This window comes from Sciurus vulgaris (genome assembly GCF_902686455.1).
Source record: "Sciurus vulgaris genome assembly, chromosome: 12".
Lineage (NCBI taxonomy): Eukaryota > Metazoa > Chordata > Mammalia > Rodentia > Sciuridae > Sciurus > Sciurus vulgaris.
In genome coordinates, this window is record NC_136473.1 from 113,326,575 (window position 1) to 113,348,691 (window position 22,117).

The window sequence follows — 22,117 nt, forward strand, 5'->3', positions numbered from 1 at the left end:
AGAAACCCACGTCCTGGTTGCAGAGAAAAGACAGGTGTGTGGCCTGAACACACCTGCCCATGTCCACTACCTGTCAATGTGTCCTGCAGAGTCCAGAAGAGGCTGATGGCAGCAGGGACAGAGGAAGGTGGGCTTGACCTCACCTCCATTGCTGGGTAGGGGTCAGGAGGTGGAGAGGAGGGAGGACCTTCTAGGCCGAGGAGCTCAAGTGGACAAGGACTGGACACCAGGCCTATTCCTGTGAGCAGAGGGCTGCTCTGGTTGGGATGGTGGGTTGACTCTTGGTGGAATGTGAGGCTCAAGCAGAGGCTAATGCAGAAGGTGTTGGTGGCAAGAGCGTGTGGCCAGAAATGCCCTGATCGGGATGGAAGACACCTGCATCCAGGCGCGGCTGGGCTGCTGGCCCTCCACACTGTGCTCCCTCAACAACGGCTTGCCTTTCTACCTGGCACAAGGGTGCGGGGACAAAGCCTGCCCTTCCCAGGGCCCTGTGCAGCTCTGCTCCCTGGGGACAGGCAGAGGTGCCCCGAGAATCAGGTGGCCACCTCCCTTCAGGGGCAGCTGGCATGTGCCCTTCTCTTCTGTCCCGTCCTTCTTCCTGGATGGAACGCAGGTGTGATGCCCAGAGCTGGCACATCTGTGTGAGGACAGGAGGTGAACAGGTCTTGGAGCCGCACACGGGGAACGGCAAGGTGGAGGGGGTCTGGCTTGCCGAGGGACCCAGGCCGGCCGCCGTTGCAGCCCGAGCTGTCTTGGCTTATGAACGTGAGAATAAACTTCTCTCTTTAGCCTCCGGGTTCTGTGTTTCTTTGACTCACAGCCTGGTCTTAATTCATGCAGTCGGAGCCCGTAGGGAGTTCTCTGCGCACACGTGGGCCCTCACGCCCCTCAGTAAAGAGCGGAAGGCCAGACGATGTGTTCCAGGCCAGGGGAGTCAGCCAGGCTGGGAGGCTGGAGGCTGGAAAGGCTCGGACTTCAAGCTGGGTTCCCTGTCCCTAAAGGAAAGGCTGCCAGGCAGTTGGTTGGTTTTCTTGCCCCACCTCAGTGAACTTCTCCAGCTGCGCATCTGTCAACAGCAGCCCACCTGGAAGTTCCCCAGACGCCTCTTGAAGGAGAAGGAGTGGGCAGTTCTGTTCATGGCGGGCACCCGCGGCCCCAGCCAGGTTCCCACCAGTGTTCACACACACATACCGAATGCACCGGTGTGCGTGCAGAGCTCACTTACAGCACACGTGCCCACAGGCCTGCCAGAGGTCACTGCATGGCTGGCCGGGTGTCCTTCGTCGCAGTGCCCAGCCCCAGCGTGGCTCAGCCTGGGCGTGGTTGCAGGAGGGTGCAAGGGGCCCCTAGGCTGGGAGCAAGGGGCGGGGGCTTCTCAGGTCCTGCAACATGAAGACGGCTTCCTGCAGCCCTCCCACACTGCGGATTCAAAGACCCCCGCCGCACCTGGCCCGCCCCCTTCCGCCACGGGCGAGCCTCAGCAGAGGAGGATTCTGACAGTTCCAGAGGAGGGTCAGGGCAGTCGGGAGGGCTGTGGAGCTGAACTCACCATGAACAGAGGTCCTCGCAACGCCAGCCCTTCAGGGGTGTGACGGTGGTGCCTCCACTCTTCTGGCCTCCCACTTTCAGGAGGAGGCTTGCCGAGAGAAGGCTCTGGCCACTCTGCCCATGGGAAGAGGAGCGGGTGCTGGCCGGGCCGCCCCAGGATCCCAGCCGCCCAAGAGCCAAGCTGTCCTGGCCATTCACCAGCAAATCTGACCTTTAGAGGAGCAATCTCCGTTTGGCCAATTCCCTTGTGATATTTGCCGGTTCGCTCCAATCTTGGGAAATGACACTGTTGTCCCCCTAAAACTCCAGACACTGAAGAGCCGTTAGGCACAACATAGACCACTGAGCCGACCTGCGGCGGATCCACACGTTCGTTCATCCCTGACATCAGGGCAGATTCGGGGGCTGTCTTCGCTGTCCCTGGGGGCCGGGGGGCCTGTGTCCCTTTCCCTCCTGGCTGGTGGGGGCGGGGCGGCTTGGGCAGGGAAGGGGTCGGAGGGGCCGTGCGGGGTCAGCCGCAGTCACCCCAAGGTCTTCACGTGCAGCGCCCCCCCACCTCTGGCACACCTGGACGGGCTTCTCCTGGGTCTTCTGGAAGCCTGGAAGCCTGCGGCCTCCGCCCTCTCCCCTCCTGGTGGGGCCACAGTCCCTCCCCAATCTGGGGGAGAGCTGTCCTTCACGGTGACTGACCCAGCCGTGTCTGCGCCCCGACCTCTTGCCCCTGACCTCGTTCAGTGCTGCGGCTGGGTGGAAGGATGCCGGGAGGCGTCCTTTCCTGCTACCCCAGGTCCTGGAAGTCGACAGCCTCGCAGGAGTGTCCTTCTGGTGAGGGAGAGGAGATTACAGCAGAGCTTTGGGACAGAACTGGCCTTTCACAGAGGCATGTGCAGGTTCCAAAGAAGCTCAGGTGGAGGGCCACGGGACTTGTGGAGGTGACACACGACCCGGGACCCTGAAAGACGGGCATGCCAGGAATTCGGGGGGGGGACAATTCAGAAGGGGGGAGGTGGCCAAGGCTTGAGCTAAATCAGCTGTGTAGGGGACATAGCCACTGAGGCCGGAACCTGGGGCATGAGGAAGGGCTGGGTGAGGGCCTCACGGCTGGGATTGGCCTGCTGGGCAGGGTGGCTCCCCTCCCTAACAGATGGGGCTCTTTGCTTAAGGACCCAGCTGTCACTCAAGGCACACACCTCCCTGAGCATCTTCCCAGGCAGGCTCCACCCTGGGGTGTAGGACAGGCCGGGCTTCTGGCCTCGGCTGGGAGGCTGTGGGCAGACGAGGCCTGCTAGTAGTGTTTACAGTGGGTTCGTGGAACGAGCATGTGAGGACCTCCCACTGAACAAGAAAGGAAATGCAGGACGAAGTCAAGCTGGCGAATCTCAGAGAGGAACGCATCCCAGCAAGCCAGGCCTCGAGGCCAGCCGACTGTCCCCGGCCCCAGGGTCACGTTGGACAGGCCCACAGGACCTAGAAATGGCTTTGGCCCTTCTCTCAGGACCTCCAGCTAGGAAACCAGACACAGGGCAGGAGAGTGGACTCAGATAACCCCAGTTAGGACTCTGAGCTTCACACCACACGTCCTTCCCGGGGTCCCTGCCACAGCACATGGGTGACAATGACTCTCGATAGAGGGCACCAAAGCAGAAAATGCAGACCTGGCAGCTGCCGAGAAGCCGTGGCCTGGTGCTGGCACTGGGGCTGGGCGAATGAGCACCAGGTCCAGAGTCCCAGGGCCACCACTGGGCGGGACGCCTGGTCCATGGGTTGAGAAGACAGGAGAATCCGAGCCATCCTCAAGACCGAGAGACAGGGAGCACATAGGAAGTCCTGCCACACCCTGCCCTGCTTTGTCCAGAAAAATGAGGCACAGGACGTGTCTTCACCCCACTGGCCTTTACCCAAGCCAGCCGCCCTGGCCAGCCGCTGTAGGTGAAGGCCAGCGTGAGGAGCTCCTCCAAGGTGTTCTCCTGGGGCAGGGGCCACTCTGTGCCAGCCATTGCCCCTTGTCTGCCAGATCTCTGTCCTGCAGGAAGCGGGGCAGGCCCAGAAAGGAGGGGTCTTCCTGGGGAGGCACTGGCAGGGAGTGGAGGTCTGCTAGGGGCAGGCACGGAGGAGAGGGAGAAAGGCTGGATTGGGATCGACCTTCCTGAAGGGTGGAACACTCCATCAACAAGCCCTTTGTCCTCCGCTCTTGCTGTGGCCAGCCCGAGATTGCTGGGCAATTGCCCTTCAGGTGGGAACTCTTGCCGATGTTATCAGGAGAGGGACAGGCTGGCTCTGAGGGATCTTATGGGGATCACCACACTCTGCAAAGGCCAGCAGAGACCAGTGGCGTGGAGCACACCAGGGGCTCTGGCTAAGGGAGAGGCTGGGCAGGGCAGAGGGATGACTCGAGTGGTTGCTGCTAACCGAGCGTCAGAGGGCGAACTGAGGGGTCTAGACCTGTGCTCTCCAGAAGAAGACAGCCTCAGCCACCAATGCAGCTGATAAGTTTCTAGTAGCCGAGTTAAAAAAGGTCAAAAAAGAAATGATTGTATATTTATTTGAATAATATATTTCATCAAATTCAATACTGATTATTATCTAAAACACTATTTTCAACATGTTACTTTAGTCACGATCAAGCACCCAAGAGCCACTTGCGTGGAGTGGCTACCACGTTGGACAGTGCACATTCTGACAACTTTGGTCAAAAAAGAATCTTGAACATTGGGTCAGTGGAAAATAAAGTTGGTAGTTTTACTTCAAAAAACATAGACAAGGGCTCAACTGCCATTTAAGCTCTCCAGCACCTGCCAATTTTACTGGTTAAGCGTGTCGCAAATTGAATTCTCTAACATTCTAGTAGCCTTCCTCTTTTTTCTTCTCTCTACCTCCTTTCACTCTGATGACAGCAAGAAAGTGCTAAAAGAAAGAGAAATGACTTGGTCCTGTGTGTGCATGATTATTACAGAGGACTCCCGGTGGATGTCAGGTCTGGACACATCTGTCCGCCAGCCTGTGTAGACTAATGTCTGCATTTCATTGCCTGAGTGACTGTCACCCTTTTATTAATTCACTAGACAATCGCTCTTTGGCTTACTTATGCCCCAGGATCAGGGTTAAATTTGGAAAGCAGCTGGATGCTCTATATGAACTGACCCTGAATGCCCTTGACCATGGAGGGCCGGCTGGGGAAAACAGGAAGGTGACCAGTCATTTCCTACAAGGACATCCTGCTCCTCCTTCTCCCTCCAGTACCTAGCACAGTGCCTGCTATGTAGCCAACCTTTGGAAAATACTTGCTTAGTTAAACTAAATGTTCTCAGCACATTTGTCCCTGTACAGAGGAAGAAACAGACGTATCCACTCAGATGAAGAGCCATCTGGGTATTCTGGTCCATCTCTGGAAAAGATGACTGTACCAGGATCAGCTGTTCACTTACTCCTTCTACACACATTCCCTGAGCACCAAACATATGCCCGGCATTGCCCTCTGTGACAGGTGGTGGTGAGTCAGATGAGTTCCTGCCCTTATTCACGACAGAAGTAGATACAAAAAATTACAAGCGCTGCATTTCACATGTCAAAAGAGAAATTCACAGCAAGCAGCAGGATAATACAAGGAAGGAAGACTCGACTCTCTTGGGGGAGTCAGGGCATGCTTTGCAGAACACATTGCTGTGTTTTGAGAGGAAGGAGGGAGCTGACCTGGAGGTGAGGAGGGGAAGGGCATGCTAGAAGTGACATTGGCACAGGTGATGGGCCAGGGGGTAATGTGGTGAGGCCAGTGGCTCTTAAACCTTTTTTATACATTTAAGACTTGTATAGCTGATACACAAATTCAGTGAAGTTTGCAGGTTACAAGATTAATACATAAAAATTAATAGTTCTTCTATATTCCAATAATGAATACACTGAGAAAGGAATCAAAAATATCATCCCATCACAATAACCTCAAAAAAATAATAAGAAAGTGAAAGACCTGTACAATTAACATTATAGAACACTAAAGAAAGAAAGATCTAAGAAGATAGAAAGACCTCCCATGTTCAGATAGGCAGATTCATGTCATCAAACTGGCTAGATTATCAAAAGCAATCTACAGTTCAATGCAATCCCCATCAAAACCCAATGACATTCTTCACAGAAAAATAATCATAAAATTTGTAAGGAAGAATGAGAAACCCAGAATAGCAAAATCAATCCTGAGCAACAAGAGTGAGGCTGAAGGCACCATAATACCCCATCTCAAATTATACCACAGAGCTACAGTCACAAAACAGCATGGCATTGACCTCGAAACCTGAAGATGAATGCAACAGGCTGGAAGACACAGAGAAAACCGCACACACTCACAGTCACCTGACCCTTCACCCATGCCAATGGCTAAGTTGGAGAAAAGACGGTCTTTGAAACACATAGTTCCAGGAAAACTGGAAATCTGTTGTAGAAGAATGAAACTAGACCCCTAGCTCTCACCCTGCACAAAATCAACTCGAAGTGGATCGGAGACCTTGGAATTGAACTGGAAAGTGTGAACTGTCGGAAGGAAGCGGGGCAATGCCTCAGTGCGCGGGCTTCCCACGGCTCCTGCCGCTCAGGACGTAAAGTTCCGCATCCGTAAATGAGGTGGCATTAAATTAAAAAGCTTCCGCACAGAGAAGGAAATAATTAAGAATTAGAAGAGAGAGTCTACAGAATGGGAAAAAATCCCCACAGGGGATTAATAACCAGACTATATTTCAAAAAACTCAAAAAATTTAACACCAGTAGAACTAATAACTCACTCAAAAAAGGGTGAAAGATCTCAAGAGACACGTCCTAATAGAAGAAATACAATATTTGGCTAACAAATACATGAAAATATTCAACATCCTTAGCAATCAGTGAGATGCAAATCAAAACTACACTGAGATTTCATTTCACAGCAGTGAAAGAATACAAGACTACGAGTAATTAAAATGCTGGTCAACCTGTGGGGGAAAAGCACACTATACATTGTTGGTGGGACTGAAAATCATAACCGCCACTTTGTAAAGCAGTGTGGAGGTTCCTCAAAAATCTAGGGATGGACCCACCATATGACCCACGTATCCCACCCCTGCGTGTTTATCCAAAAGATCTAAAAATTGGCATATTTTAGGGATGCAGCCACATCAATGTTTGCAGGGGTAAAATTCACAATAGTCAAATTATGGCACAGCCCAGATGCCCGTCATTAGACAAATGGGTAGAGAAAATGTGGTCTACCTATACAAGGGACTTCTCCGCCAGAAAGAAGAACGGTATTATGTCATTTGCTAGTAAATGGATGGAACCAGAGAACATCATGCTGAGTGAAATAAGTCGAACTCAGGAAGACAGGGTCCAATGTTTTCTCTCATATGTGGAAGCTAGAGAAAAAAGGAATTAAAAAGGAGGGATCTTGTGAAAACAGAAGGAAGATCAGTAAAGTAGGAGCAGGAACCTAGGGCGAAGGAGGGGGAGGAGCAGGCGAGGAACTGGGCGTTTTAGGCAGCTTCCTCACTGCTGTGACTCGAGGATCTGACCAGCACAATTGTAGAGGAGGAAGAGTTTATTTGAGGGCTCATGGTTTCACGGTCTCAATCCATAAATAGCTAGCTCCTTTCCTCAGGGCTTGAGGTGAGGCTGAACATCATGGCAGAAAAGCATGGCAGAGGGAAGCAGAGGGCATCATCGAGAGGGGGAGGGAGGGGGAGGGGAGGGGAGGGGAGGGAGAGGGAGAGGGAGAGGGAGGGGGAGGGGAGGGGAGGAGGGAGAGGGAGAGGGGAGGGAGGGAGAGGGAGGGAGGAGAGAGAGGTTCCACTCTCCAGATACAAAATATATACCCCATAGTCACGCCCCCAGTGAACCACTCCCTCCAGCCACACCTCACCTGCCTCCAGTCTGCACTCAATTCATCCCATCAGCGATTAATTCACTGATTAGGTCAAGACTCTCACAATCATTTCTCCCTGAACCTTCTTACATTGTCTCACACCTAAGCTTTTAGGGGACACCTCATATCCAAGCCATTACACGGGGGATCGAGTTGACCATGTTATGCAGTGAGCATGTATGAATGTATTACAAAGCATTCTGATTTTATACGTGACTAAAGCACAATTACATACGTAACTGTAAATGATAAATAAGTAGAAAGAAGACCAATAAAGTAGAGGAAGTCGATCAGGAAAAGGAGTGGGGGAGGAAATTGGGAATAGAAATGGAGAAAATTATTGTGTGCATTTATGACTATGTCAAAATGAGCCCCACTATTTTGTCTAACTATAATTCATTAAGAATTAAAATTTCTAAAGTATTGAGGACCCTAAAGAACCTTTTATGGGAGTTTTATCTATTGGGATTTACCATATAAAAAATTCCAACTAAAAATTTTTGAAATATTTATTTAAAATAGAAGCCATAAACTCACGAGCATTAATGCCACTTTTAAAGATATAATCTATTGTCCAAAACAGAAATCACTTTGTGTTACATTGTTCTCCATTCTTGCACATCTGTGTAATGTCTGTCTTGAGAGAAGACAGAGTCTCCTCCGCTGAGTGTGAGATCTGACTTTGCACACTTTCACCCACAGGTGTGGAGGGAGGAGAGCTTTAACAGGATTTCATGGATTTGTCCACATCACACAAAACACCGACACATTTTCTCTTTTTAAAACTCATTTGAGTTTGAAACCATGTTCTCTGTTACATTAAAATCCTACACCTGGTTCCTGGTTCCCATGGTCATTCCCTAATGAAAGGAGCAGCTCCTGGGAGAACTGGCTGATTCTTCAGGGCTGGGCAGGCGGTACAGCTGCCTCTCTGCGTATGAAGGGCCAGGTCCTGATTCAACCCACGGCAAGGTGAAAAGGTCAGGGGTCGAAATGGGTTTAATACACTTAGCTTGTGGCATCGAGCACAGCCTGGCTCCCTCGAACGGCTTAGCACTCTAACATCAGCCCGCAGCAGGCGAAAGCATCCAACGCAAGCGTGCTGTGCTCTGAGGTGCTGGAGAACCTCACATAATGGATTGTAGCCTCCGGAAAGCGAGAAGCAGAGTGGTCACTGGGCCCACGTTAGGGCCTATACAGGATGCAGATCTCTTCTGCACCATTATTGTCAAAAAGCCACAGCCTGAGTCACTGTGGTCAGAGTCAATCTGTATGCAAGATGAGCCCAGAGCATCTTTCTGTAATGCACTGGCACACCACACAAAACACACACACACACACACCACACACACACACACAACGATGGGATCTGTCATAGGGACACGTGGTCAGAGCTGGAGCAGTTGGAGCACCAGAATGGACAAAGTATCGGGCTGTAACCTGGAGTGGGAAATAAAGATGGTGCTTCTGGATTACTGCGCAGTAATGATTGACAGGTAAACGGGAAGAAGCGAGGAATCGGGTGAGTGCACACGCTGCCCTAGGTAGGCAGGGCCTACGCCCCTGCTGGCCGCTGAGCCATCCCCTGGGTCTCCTCTACAGAGCATGGCTAGAGAGCCGAGGAAAAGGTAACCTGGCAGAGATGTCGCAAAAGGCACCCCACAGGTGTCTGGGGTCAACACGGGCAGCCTGAGCCAGTTAGGGTGGACGTCAGTAATAACGACACATCAGAACTGGTTCATTAGCTGTGAGGTTGCCATGCCAATGTTGATAACAGGGGAGACGATGTGGGCTACATGGGACTTCTCCTTACTGTCTTGATTTTTTCTCTAAATGTAAAACTGAATCTGACATTATTACCCTATGTACATAAGTGACGGTGTGATTCTATTCACGTACAACCAGAAGAGTGAGAAATTATGCTTCATTTAAATAAGATGGATCAAAATGCAATTTACTGTCATGTATAACTAATTAGAACAAATTTAAAAAAACAGTTTAATTTAGTGTTTTCCTAGCATGCCTGAGGTACTGGGTTCAATTCCCAGCACTGACAACAAATGAAAAAAATAAAGTTATTTTTTAAAAATTCACGGGTCAACCTTGCATTTGAAGAGGTTTTTGGTCATGTTTGACTTGGTAACATCATCATTGGTCTTTTGAAAATTATCGTTCACCTGGGCAGATACAACCAAACCTTGCGTCTCAGCCTATTAAAACTGACGGCATCAGCTAATACCACACCATCTCATTAGAACAGTCTTCGAACAGTGAAGAGCATCAAGCACACAAATACAAAATTTGTGAAAGCTTTCCAAGATTTTATTTTCTTTGGAACACTTGACTTTTTTCTCACCGGCAGCAAAAACTGTGGGTTGCTGCCCTCGGAGAGGCAGCTCGCTCTGCTCCTTTCTGTCACGATGTCTACCAGAGCTGCAGGCCTGCAGCTGCAGAGAGAGCCAGCCATCCTTCCTTCCTTCTTCCTCCCTCCTTCCCTCCCTCCCTCCCTTCCCTCCTGGTTCCTGCCTGGTTTGGAAGTGCGCACCTTAGTTCTTCCTGCGAACTTTTGGATCCACGCTGTGGGCTGCCGCACGCATCCGCAGGCTGTCCTGACGGGTGTGTGCCCCGCTGCAGGGCCTCTCGGACCCACTGTCTCCTCTTCTGTTCTTTCAGGCAAAAGCGACGAGGAGGAGAGCCTTTGCAAGTCGGCTCCAGGGGCGGGGAAGGGAGCCTCTGAGGACGGCAAGGACCACAAGCGCCCAAACGCCCCAGAACCATCCTGACCACCCAGCAGAGGAGAGCATTCAAGGCCTCGTTCGAGGTGTCCTCCAAGCCCTGCAGGAAGGTACAGGCGGGCAGAAGGGAGGGTCGGGGACAGCACCGCCTCTCTGTATACGTCGGCTCCTCTGGACGTCAGCACGTGGGGTCTGGTGGTGGGGATGGGGTCAGCCAGTCTGTGCAAGAGGGCTTGAGCCGTGCCGTGGGTTGCCCCTGGCCTTCGTGTGTGGTGCCAGTCCACAGCTGTCACCTGTGCAGTGTGACCGGAACAGCAAGTCTACATTTTGGCATAGACTCGGACGCTGTCACAGAGAACGCAGGACGCGTGGCTGGCCTGGTGGTTCCCTCACTGGGGCCTCCTCTGAGCGAGGCCGTCCCTGTGGAGTGGCGCAGCGCTGTGTGGCTGTCCACGGCTTTGAACATCCACCTGTGGTGCCGTTAGGGGCTGGCACCAGTAGGGCTGCGGGGATCCTGGTGTGAAGAAACTCGCCTTCAGGAGAGAGTGTTTATCTTCCCCTACGTCCCCGTCCACCGGGAGAGGTGGAGACCGACGCGCTGTGCTGTCTACTGGGCCTCAGGGCTGTCCAGTTCTCACCCTGTTTCCTGCCACCAGGGAGGGGAGGGGACAGCACAGCCCTGGGCCTGTGCCCAGGTTTGCTGGCCACTCCACTCTACGAGAGGGCGAAGTTCATTCCTGAGGCGGTGTCCCGCGGGGGAGGCTGGGGGCTGAGCCCACCTGGTGACCTCCACCACAGGAGGGCGCAAGGAGGTGGCTGCGGAGACAGTTGCCTGGCTCTGCTGCAATGGCTGTGGCCGTCCCTGAGCATTTGTGGTTGACCAACGGCCTGCCTTGAATGGGCACTCTCTTTTACTCAGCAAAAGGAGAGAAGTCATTCGTTTTGGAATTTATAAAGGAAACGCCATTTTTTAAGGGTTGGAGAGTCTTTGTCTGCCTTCCTGTTGGAGTTCCTCAGCCTTCGCTGTAGGGGCAAGACAGCCCCAGGTCTTCCTCACCCCAGAAAGCACGTACTGCCTGCTCCATCTGCTCCCGTTTGAGGGTCCAGGCTGCAGAGCAGTGCCTCCTGGGACATATCCTCATGAAGGTGGCAGAAGGCAAGAGGCCAGGGCGGAGAAGGACATTATGACCTCTGCCTCACGGGCCCAAGCGAGGCTGGGGCTTGGGCCTTGGTGCAGAGCAGGGGCATCAGGGTCAGAACTGGTGGCACAATAGTGCACTCTGTCACCCAGGCGCCCTTCCTTCCCCACCCTTGGTACAGAGTGGGGCTCCCTGGGTCAGCTTGCACAGGACACCTGTCACCTTCCTCGGCTTGCTTCCCGCCTGTGTGTGGCCATGTGCTGGGGGCTTGTTCCTGGGCAGCTTTCAGACCGACAGAGAGGAGGTGATGGCACCAGGACTGTAACTCCTGGCGTGAGCTCTGGGGTCACACAAAGGGGCCGCGGGCACAGGGCGGAGGTGTCCGCTCTGGAATCAGGTGAGGCTTTGCGGAACAGGTGGCTGCCGAGCTGGGCCTCTGAGCGATGGGTAGAGTTTCAGCAGGTGCAGGGGCCCAGCTTAGCAGGAGGGTGTGCCTGGAAAGTCTGGCCTGATCCTCCCCAAGCTCAGCCCAGCCAGCGGCATGAGTAGGGTGAGGCACTTCCCAGGCCCGGCCCGCGGTCTGCCCGCCTGCTCAGGGCTCTCCAGTCCCGCCTGCGGTCTGCCCACCTGCTCAGGGCTCCTCAGTCCCATCCTCCTGGAGTCTCTCAGGCTTCTCTGCACATCTGCTTCATTGGCCCTTCCTCTCCTGCCATCTTGCCAGCCCGGGCCGCGAGCAGCTGACTGGCTGGCAGATGTTTAAATACATCTATTATCTGGACCTCATCATCCTTGTCCCCACCTGGCCAGTGCATGTGCCCACACCAGGGCTGCCCACTGGCCCTGCCAGGCTCCAGATGGCCCCTCTCTTCGGTCTCTTTCTCTCTGGGAAGGGCTCACTCAGGATAACAGTGCGGAACCCCAAAGTCTCTTGAGAGTAGAGGGGCAAAGTGGAATGCTTGGGGCCAAGGGTGTGGGCAGGAGAAGGGGGCACCCGTCCTCCTCCAGGGGCCTGCAGCGGCAGCAAGGGCCTTTCTAGTGTCCAAGGGACACCGAGGGCTGATTCCAGGGAGGAGCCTGGAGGAGTGTGTAGGTGTTCATGTGGGCAGTGGGCGCTCTTGGCCAGCTCTGTCACTGTGACCCAATTCCTCGACACAGCGACTTAAAGGAGGGCAGTTCGCTTCGGCTCACGCAGGGTGCGCTGGCACCACTGCTGTGGGCCTGAGCCGAGGCCGAGCGTCATGGGGGAGTGTGCAGCAGAGGCCACCCACCTGGGAAGCAGAGTGAGAACAGAGGTGGTGGCAAGATCGAGTCCCACAAGGACCCACAAGGACCGGCCCTTCCCCCCAGGTCCCTGTCCAGTGGTCCATTCAGTCACCAGGGACTGGTCCACCCATGAGGTCGGAGCCCTGGTGGTCCTGTCCGTCAAAGCCCCACCTCGGTCTGGACACTGCTGCTCTGGGGACAGGCTTTCGGCGCCTGGCCTGTGGGGGCTTTGTTCCCCTGGACTTCCTTTCTGCCTGGAAGGAAGCCTCTTCTTGCCCTGGGCTTCTGCTAAGCATGAATTGGCCTCCAGCCTCTGCACAGATGAGCCCGTTGGCCTCCCCATGGCTGCACAGGAAGCGTTCTGCCTCCTACCTGAAATGCCAATGGTTCTACAAGAATAACGGTCACTTCTTCCAGGTGAGGGAGACGCTGGCCGCAGAGACTGGGCTGAGTGTCCGTGTGGTGCAGGTGTGGTTCCAGAACCAGAGAGCTAAGGTAAGGGCTCCTTGCTTCTGGGTTGCTCCTTACTGAGGCGGGAGCCGGGGGCGCTGCTCTGGCCTCGGGCGCTGTCCCGAGCGCCCTGGAGAGCAGCTCTCTCCAGTACCAACCCTGCTGTCACAGGGCTTTGGCCACAGCAGCGCAGCACAAGGGCAGACCGAGGCATCTGGTTTAGTGTCACGTCTTCCTTTTCCTAGTGGCCGTGCCTTTGAATCTGCCAGCCATTGGTACCAATCCAGGTCTTGGGGTTAAGCCATATTCTTTAATTTACATTTATTTTTAAATTTATACCTGTGTACTCTGGATACCATTTTTTTTTTTAAGTAATTGAAAGAGAAACCCAAAAATACTCAGATGACTGGCACAAGATGGCACGTTGGCATGGTGGCGTGAGATCGTGGGCGGCCCTCTCCCCTTACCAGCTCAGCCCATACTGCCACCCTGTCCTCCTGGCCTGCCAGCCTGCTGCCCCGTCATTGGCTGTTCTGGAATTTCTGCCTGTGCTCTTCCTACCCTGCAAGTGCCTGAGTCCTGCCTGCTTCCCTGGTCTGCAGAGGGCGATGCATGCTGCCTCCTCATTTGCTGGAGAAAGGCTGGGGGAGAGTTCCCGCAGCTGAATTCCTCAGAGGGGCTAGGGATGGGCTCAGTCATCAGAACGGACTCCACGGAGCAGGGACCCCTGCACCCACGGGACACTTTGAACCTCTGAGGAACCTTGCAGTAAAGCGGTTTCTTTTAAAACCCAGTGTTTCCTACAGACACACACACATGCTCACACACATGCACACACACACGCTAAACCCATGTGTTGACGTCTTATGGAGCTCCAGTGTTCCACTGTTCCACAGAATGCAGTTTGAGAAATGTGGGGTTCAAGTTCCTTAGCCCGAGGCTCTGGGTAGGTCTCAAACACAAGGTGGCAGGTCGGGGAGAACAGTCTCTTGGCTCCTCCAGGTCACCTTGTGGCACTTGCCGAGAGGGAGTCCCTGTGCCTGTGGGGCGCGCGTCCTCCCCTTCACTGTGAGGGTCTCGGGTGCTCTTCCTCAACCTGGCTCCACGTACCGCCTCTCAGCAGAGCTGAGCCCTTCCCTGGCCCCTTGCGTGCGACCCGTCGTGGCCAGCACCTGAAGTGGCCCTCTCTCCTGACAGATGAAGAAGCTGGCCAGGCGGCAGCAGCAGCAGCAGCAGGACCAGCAGAACACACAGAGGCTGAGCTCTGGTAAGTGCTGGCGGCCGCAGGCCGGCCCCTGCCTGGCTCCCCGAGGGATGAAGGGCGGGCACTCGGCAGAGCCCAGCCCCTCGGGTGAGCCAGGAGCAGCCAGTGGGAGCATGTGGGCCAAGCCGCACATCCAGAGCTGCGGACAGGGAGGCTCTGGCCCAGCGCAGAGCAGAGCCACCGGGCCTGTCAGGTCACGTGCAGAGGGAGGCCTGTCCTGCTGCTCCTCTCCAGTCCTCCTCCTGGGCTGGCCAGTTTCATAGAAGACGCCCCTGGCTCATCCTGTGACAGGTGACTGGGACGATCCACTTGAAGGAGGGAAGATTTATTTGGGGCAGGGCGTCCGTTCACATTGGGGCTGTTGTCTTTGGGGTCCGTGTGTGGCACACCGGTGGAGTGTGTGGCAGAGGCCCCCCTCCCAAAGCTCCTCCATCTCCCACAGTGCCACAGGCTGGGGACCAAGCCTCTGGCCTCCAGAGGGGACTTAATTTCCAAACCTTGGCAACCCCTACAAAATAATGTAAAATGACGGCGATCCATCAAACCCCGCAGTGAGCAGCGGCTACTGTCCCCTCTCGGATGGCAGACGAAGGCTCTGCACGTCTGAGCAGGGTCTGGCGTGGGTGCGGGACAAGCCGGGTCAGGAGCAGCGCTGACCGCGCTCCGCTGGGCGGGGCGTTCCAACAGACCCCACGCTGGACGTGCCCTTCCCTTTTTTTTTATTTAACTAGGGAGGTGTGAGGAGTTGGGAGGCGGGTGGACGGAGTGCCTGAGTGTCTGCCCAAGGCAGAGCTAGGGGAAAAGCGTGGAGAATTTGCGTTAGAACCACGAAGGACATGCCGCCCGACTCGGCACCTGTCAGGGTTCCTTGGACACCCGTGCCTTGGACTGGGCTGCTCACACTTTGGTGTGTGCACAGGCCACCCGCAATCCTGGTCAAGTGCAGGTTCCCATTTGCAGGGAAGGGCTGGGTGGTCCTGAGACTGCGTTTTTAGCAGCTCTCAGGTGGGGCCACTGCTGGGGCCTGTGGACTGCGTTGAAGGCCTGGCAGCAGGCATTGCTTCTTTTCCTTGCTTAGACCCTGAGCTAGGCTCGATGTCCAGCCTAGGTTTGATCCTAACTTGGCTCTTACAGACAAGAGTTCCCCTAGTGCTCACTTAACAGTGAGAGATGCTAATAGAGAAAAGGGCTGCCCGGGGCAGGGCTGCTGGAAGGGTGGGCAGTGAGCCGGCGAGGAGCGAGACTTGCTTCAGCCCTTGCCCCAGTGCCAGCAGACCTGGGACCTGCGGTTCCGTCTCCTCACGCCTGGGACTGTGCATGCCCAGGTGGGGAAATGGTACCTGCCGGCTCTGTCTCTCAGGATCCTACAGTTTTCTGAGGGCCTGGAGTAATGTAGGTTGGTCCCATCTAGGCGACAGGCTCAAGGGGAGAAGGTGCTGGCTGAGGCATTAGGAGCACACAGACTCTGATCCTTGCACGGTGTTTAAGGAGCTCTGGGGCAGCTCCTGGGGAGACTCGGGAAGCAGAGGCTGGAAGGTGGGGTCCTTTCCTACAGGGCTGAGGGGTGAGACTTCTGTGCCCCAGCGCAGGGAGGCTGTGGCCCCAAGGCACGTACGGTCTCATGGAATCTTCCCATCAGCCCCTGAGGTCCGCCGGCCCAGGTCCTTGACTCCATGGACGGATGGTTTTGTAATGGGGTGGATTCCTCAGATCCTGTGTGCAGGATCCAACCCTTTGCTTATAAATGCCATTTTTAAAGGGTGTCTCAAATTTCAACTGCCCAGCCGCACCCCATCCCCGTCCTCCAAGTTGGGCACAGGCTAGAGCCACTTATGTCCGCCCACCTCCTTCCCTCTTGTGAATGAGGGACTAGGCCCTCATTGAAGCTCTGCCACCGTCTCGCAGGTCCGGGTCGCAGCTGCAAGGTGGCCTCCGTGATCCCAGACCTGGCGTTTGCGCCTTCTGCAGCCCTTCCCACTCTGAGTGGTCCGCTAGTGTGTGGCTCCCAAAGGTCCTGCGAGTCTGGTGGTGTCTGCATGGAGCCGTCCTGGACAGCATGCCCACAGCACGGCATGTGGTAGTGAGGGGCGTGCCGTCCGGTGTGGGGCTCTGGGCTGCAAAAACGAGGGTGACCTGCTGCTGTCTTTGTCCAGCAGCTCAGACGAACGGCAGCGGGAGCGCCGGCATGGACGGAATCATGAACCCCTACACGGCTCTGCCCACCCCTCAGCAGCTCCTGGCATCGAGCGAGCGTCTACAGCTCCGACCCCTTCCGGCAGGGCCTCACCGCCCCAGATGCCTGGCGATCACCTGCATCCTTACGGTAGGAGGACTTGAGCCCGTGGGCCTCCCACCCTGCTGTGGCCTCTGTTCCCCCTGGTCGCACCCAGACACTCACTGTGGCTCCCCAGCAGGACAAGTGTCCCACGAAGCAGGTAGAGTCCCCTGAGAATCAGCTCCTGGGGGCCGTGGGGCAGGGTGCCTGTGTGCTCACCAGGGACGTGCGCCTCAGAGTTCCGAGGCTTCCTCGCTAGCTCCCCGAGTCCTGCCCCGCCTTCTCTGTAAGCCAGTCCCTGAGGAGCCCTGGGGTGGGTGAGCCACAGAGACGCACAGCTGAAGTCAGCCTCGGGGCTGACCACGGGACACTTGTAGCGCCCACGAGGAGCACAATGCATTGTTCTATGGATGGAATCACTGGTGATGAGTTACCCTGATAGATGAGAGGTAGTTTTAGTCAGCAAGCCTTCCAAAAGAAGTATCAAAGACAAAAGCCTAACAAGATTTTGTCCACATTTCCCCCTTACTTGAAAAATAAGTGGCAGATGTGGTGGCCTAGGCCTGTAAATCCCAGTGGCTCAGGAGGCTGAGGCAGGAGGATTGGCAAGTTTTGAGGCCAGCCTCAGCAACTTAGTGAGGACCTAAGCAAGTCAGTGAGGCCCTGTCCTCTAAATGAAGAATACAAGAGCGGGGGATGTGGCTCCGTGGTCAAGTGCCCTGGGTCAGTCCCCAGTGCCCCTCGACCTCACAGAACTCCTCTTGCTAAAGCCACCCTACTCTGCCCATCACAACGTCAGCAAGCGCAGACCAGGTCTGGACCTGCAGGCCCTTCTGGGCCGACCTCACTCACGCACAGCTCTGTGGACACACATGCCTTTGTCCCTGATGCCCATCCTTCAGCGGGCACGTCACAGGGGCCTTCCCCACTCCAGGCTGTGGGAAGCAGACAGAGGCCTTGGTGTCGGGGTCTCCACTGCAGAGTCTCGGGCTGCGTTACAGAAGGCCCCTTGGTGTACCCTCGTGAGGGGGGCTGTTTCCACCTGTTTAATTCAGGTGCAAGCGAAGCTCCCAGCCTCCCCCCAGCTGCTGTCGTTCCCTCAGCAGTCCCACAAGGAGGCCCCCTGGATTCCAGTCAAGGTGCACCCCACCCTCCCTGTCCCGCACACTGCAAGATGGGGAGACAGAGGGCGCTCAGCCTGCGCGAGCTGTTTGAAGGGCAAAGGTTGCCCTGGGTTCCCATCAGACTCTCAAGAGCCGCTTCTGAGGCCAAGTCCTCAGGCCCCTGGCCCAGCCTCTTCAGACCTATGGCCCAAACAATGCAGGGTCCCTGGTCCATCGTCTGCAGTGTCCCTTGCCCATCGTCTGCAGTGTCCTGGCCCGTCCTCTGCAGGACCCGGTCCATCCTCTGCAGGGTCCCTGATCCATCCTCTGCAGTGTCCCTGGACCATCCTCTGCAGGGACCCTGGTCCATCCTCTGCAGGGTCCCTGGTCCATCCTCTGCAAGGTCCCTGATCCATCCTCTCAGGACCCTGGCCCATCCTCTGTAGGACCCTGGCCCATCCTCTGCAGGGTCCCTGGTCCATCCTCTGCAGTGTCCCTGCCTGTCCTCTGCAGGACCCTGGTCCATCCTCTGCAGGGTCCCTGATCCATCCTCTGCAGTGTCCCTGGACCATCTTCTGCAGGGTCCCTGATCCATCCTCTGCAGGGACCCTGGTCCATCCTCTGCAGGGACCCTGGTCCATCCTCTGCAGGATCCCTGGACATCCTCTGCAGGGTCCCCCTGATCCATCCTCTGCAGGGTCCCTGGTCATCCTCTGCAGGATCCCTGGTCCATCCTCTGCAGGGTCCCTGATCCATCCTCTGCAGGACCCTGGACCATCCTCTGCAGGGTCCCTGGTCCATCCTCTGCAAGGTCCCTGATCCATCCTCTCAGGACCCTGGTCCATCCTCTGTAGGACCCTGGCCCATCCTCTGCGGACCCTGATCCATCCTCTGCAGGATCCTGGTGCATCCTCTGCAGTGTCCCCTGGCCCATCCTCTGCAGGGCCCCTGTCCCATCCTCTGCAGTGTCCCTGGCTCATCCTCTGCAGGACCCTGGTCCATCCTCTGCAGGACCCTGGCCCATCCTCTGCAGGGTCCCTGGCCCATCCTCTGCAGGATCCCTGGCCTAGAATCTGTGGATCCTGCCCACCCCACACCCATACCTGCCGTCCACACATGCTTTTCTTTCCTGTGCTTGCTCCATTTTAGCACCATCACGTTCTGGTTTATGTTTATACCTGTTGCACTTTGGACAGGAGACCCCTAGTGAGGTTGTAGACCCCTGGAATAGGCCTCTCCCCCTTCTTCTCTGTCACTGTCCCCAGGGCCTGCCTTCCCTCCACCAGTGAAGAGTCACGGGGGATGTGCATTTGGCTGGATTTCCTAGCACTGAAGCAAGTCTCTCTCCCAGACCTCTAGTCTGTGTTTCCTCTCCATTTCAGGTGCTGAGCCCTGTTCCATGACCTGGATAGTGACGATACTTCCCTTAGTAACCTGGTGACTGTTCCTAGCAACCTCAGAATCCGGGCCCCCTGCAGTCCAGAGTGGGCAACCCCATTGACCACCTGTACTCGATGCAGAATTCATACTTCACCTCTTGAGTTCCCAGCGTCTGTGGCTAGGCTCCCATATGAAGCAACCATATTCGTGAGGGGCAGCTGGCTTTAGGACAGGGAGGCCAGGGGAGAGGTGGGGCTGGGGAGGGAGGTTGTGTGGGATGCTGTTGTACAATGATTTGGCGTAGCTCGGCATTTCCAAAGACTGAGTGGGTTATGGATTGCCTAGTTCAATGTTTCTAGTAAGAGTCTTAGGAGTAGATAGGAAGATGTGCTCAACATTAAGGACAGGGACTTTAATATAGACACTCATGCAAATTAGACACCTAGGACTCCTACAACTTCCCACCATTTGGGGAAGCTCTCGTGAAGAGGTGCATAATTCTGTCTATCTACACACCCACGGACAGACAGACAGACAGCTGTGTGCGTGACTGCGTGACCTTTCGTACCTTGTCATCAAAGTTTATCCCTAATTATAACAGACTCCAACTGTACAGCAAAAGTAACTTTATTTCAGTGTGAACTATATTTAAGGAAATGCTTGATGCACTTAAGTTATAAAATGAGATAATTACTTTTTATAAACTTTATTTTTAGTTGAAGAGACTGTTGGCAGGGTGGAGAGGCGGCTGCTCCCTGCCTGTGGTGCCGGAGCGCATCTGTTCCAGAGCATCCGTGGCCTGGAAAGCAGATCTGTGGGGCAGCCCTCGCCAGAGGAGTCCTGCTCTTTGGGGCTCCAATCACTGGGCTGGGTAGGACAGAACCATCTCTGATCATGTTCTTAGAAAACGTGGCTAGACCCTGGGATCCCTTCAAATCTGACATGGCACTGGGTTGTTGGGGAGCCTCAGGCTTTCCCACAAGTGTGGGGTGAGGCTGACAGCGTGGACCTACACCCCTGGGGACACTGAAGTCCCACCCCAGGACACAGAGTAGGGCTGTGGACCAGACCTGGGGTTTGTTAAAATAGAAACGGATCACCCATTTGCCTCAGGCTGCCTGGGGCTGCAGGCAGGACGGCCTCTGCACAGCTGAGGGCCCTGGGCCTGCCGTCCTCCGTGAAGCTGTGCTGGCAGAGCCGGCAGCTCAGAGGAGGCTGGAGTTCTTCAGTGGGCGAGGCCTACCCAGGGGTTGGAGCAGGCATGTGGTGTTTCCAGAGCAGGGGCTGACCGGCCATGACCTGCGGCCTGCTTCCTACTTTTTACGTCATTGCAAAAGAGAGAGAAGGATATGTGACAGACTGTGGGGCCCGGGAAGCCTTGGCAGAAGCATCGTCAGCATTCCCTGTTGTCACGTCCGTTCCTGTACGGCCTGTGGAGCTCTCCAAGGCCGGAGGACCAGTGGAACCGGGGCTCTGCCAGCCCGCGGGGTCTGGCCCTGAGCGCATCAGACGCAGCAGCCATGCAACCAGGACCATCGCTCCCTGGTCTCCCACAGGTGCTAGGATGGGGCTTCTGTGCTGGGAGGGCTTCTGGGAACCAGAGTGAGTGGGCAGACAGAGGGACAGCCTGGACTCCTCTGAGGGGCTGTACCAGACGTGCTGCCACGTGGGGGCATTGCTGGAGCCTCACGCGGCCACAGGTCCCTTTACTGTGAGCCGGAGGGAACATGTCCCTTAAGGTAGAGTCTGTGTTCTGCCGTTTTGTGCCCTTGTGTATGAATTTATGCAAACCACCAAGAAAGCCACACCAGTGTGACCAGCAGGATCACGCAGACGCTGGACAGCCCAAGCTTTCTGAGTGAAAGCTCAGTGGAGGACCTGGCAGACACCATGTGCGTGAACATGGTCCACCTCCACTCCTTACTGGCCAGGGTGAAATTAAAGACCTCTTACCAATGAGCTGTGTTCATTCCAGGGTGGGTGGCTGGGGAGCCCCCGGGTGCTGTCCGCGGGGGCCACGGGGGGTGAGCCGTGGGGTGAAGCTTTACGTGAACAAAAGGGACAGACAGCAAAGCCTGGGGAAAGGCCTCAGCTCCCTGCGGCGAGGGGCGCAGCCCTTGCAGACGCTGCAGGCAGCGGTGGTCTTCCACCTCCACGTGGAAACTCACTGGCCCGGAGCCCTTGGCACTTCCTGCCATGAGAACGTTTGCATGGCTATCAGGGTGGCGTCTTGGGCAGCCTTCTCACCAGGGCTGGAGGCAGACACCTCGCTGGGACAGGAGGGCCAGAGTCCCCGTCATCTTCAGTGTAGCTAATGGGCGAGGGCCCGTAGGCAGGCAAGACCAGCAGGCACGTGCCAAGGGGTGCCGGTTTCTGTTTTCTCACCACCTTCAGTTGTGCAAACTGTCATTCCGTGGGCTCACCAGCCGTTGCTGGAGGCTTGGGCGGAGAGCCATGAGTCATGGACCAGGCCGGCAGGGAGAGCGATGAGTCACAGGCCTGGCCAGCAGGAGAGCCATGGGCCAGCCTGTTTCTCACCCCACCCGGCTGGCCTCAGCTCCTGGCTCCACTGCCAGGACCTCGGGGTGAACATTTGCTCACAGACACCTGCTTGTCCTTCAGGACCACCAGCCTGCCTTCTGAGGAGCCTGCGGCACTGTGTCAGGTGTCTATGGGATTGAGCTGGTGCCCCCCACTGCCGCAACTGGACCCAGACTTTACAATGCTCAGACGCGGTAGAGATGTCGGCCTGTGAGCATTATGCAGGCCTCCCAAGCTCTGCCTGCGGACTGATGCCTGCTCCTTCTCTCCTTTCCCTTTGAACCCCGAGTGGACACATCTAGATCTAAGCCCCGCTCCTCCACCTGTGTGCTGTGTGGCCCTGGGCCAGCTGCTTCTTTCCCTGAGCTGGTTCTTTGTGGGAGCAAGGGTGGTCCTGCTCCTCCCTCAGAGGACAGGGGACGAGCCCTGGGGAGCACCAGCCCTGCCCTGGGGTGTGCTGTGGGGCAAGCCTTTCTCAGGTGTGATCACTGACCAGGTGAATGGACATCTCAGATCATGGGTAAAGACAAGGAGGGCC

The 22,117-nt window shown here is 55.7% G+C and overlaps 1 pseudogene across 1 annotated transcript; it reads left to right on the top strand.

Annotated features, from left to right (window-relative positions):
* The first annotated feature begins 364 nt into the window (after positions 1–364).
* On the top strand, positions 365–19,199 carry LOC306641992 (LIM homeobox transcription factor 1-alpha-like; annotated as a pseudogene). Its single transcript has 7 exons — positions 365–456; positions 614–765; positions 10,103–10,274; positions 12,984–13,061; positions 14,214–14,283; positions 16,437–16,603; positions 19,041–19,199. The product of its transcript is annotated as an LIM homeobox transcription factor 1-alpha-like (transcript).
* Positions 19,200–22,117: the final 2,918 nt, after the last annotated feature.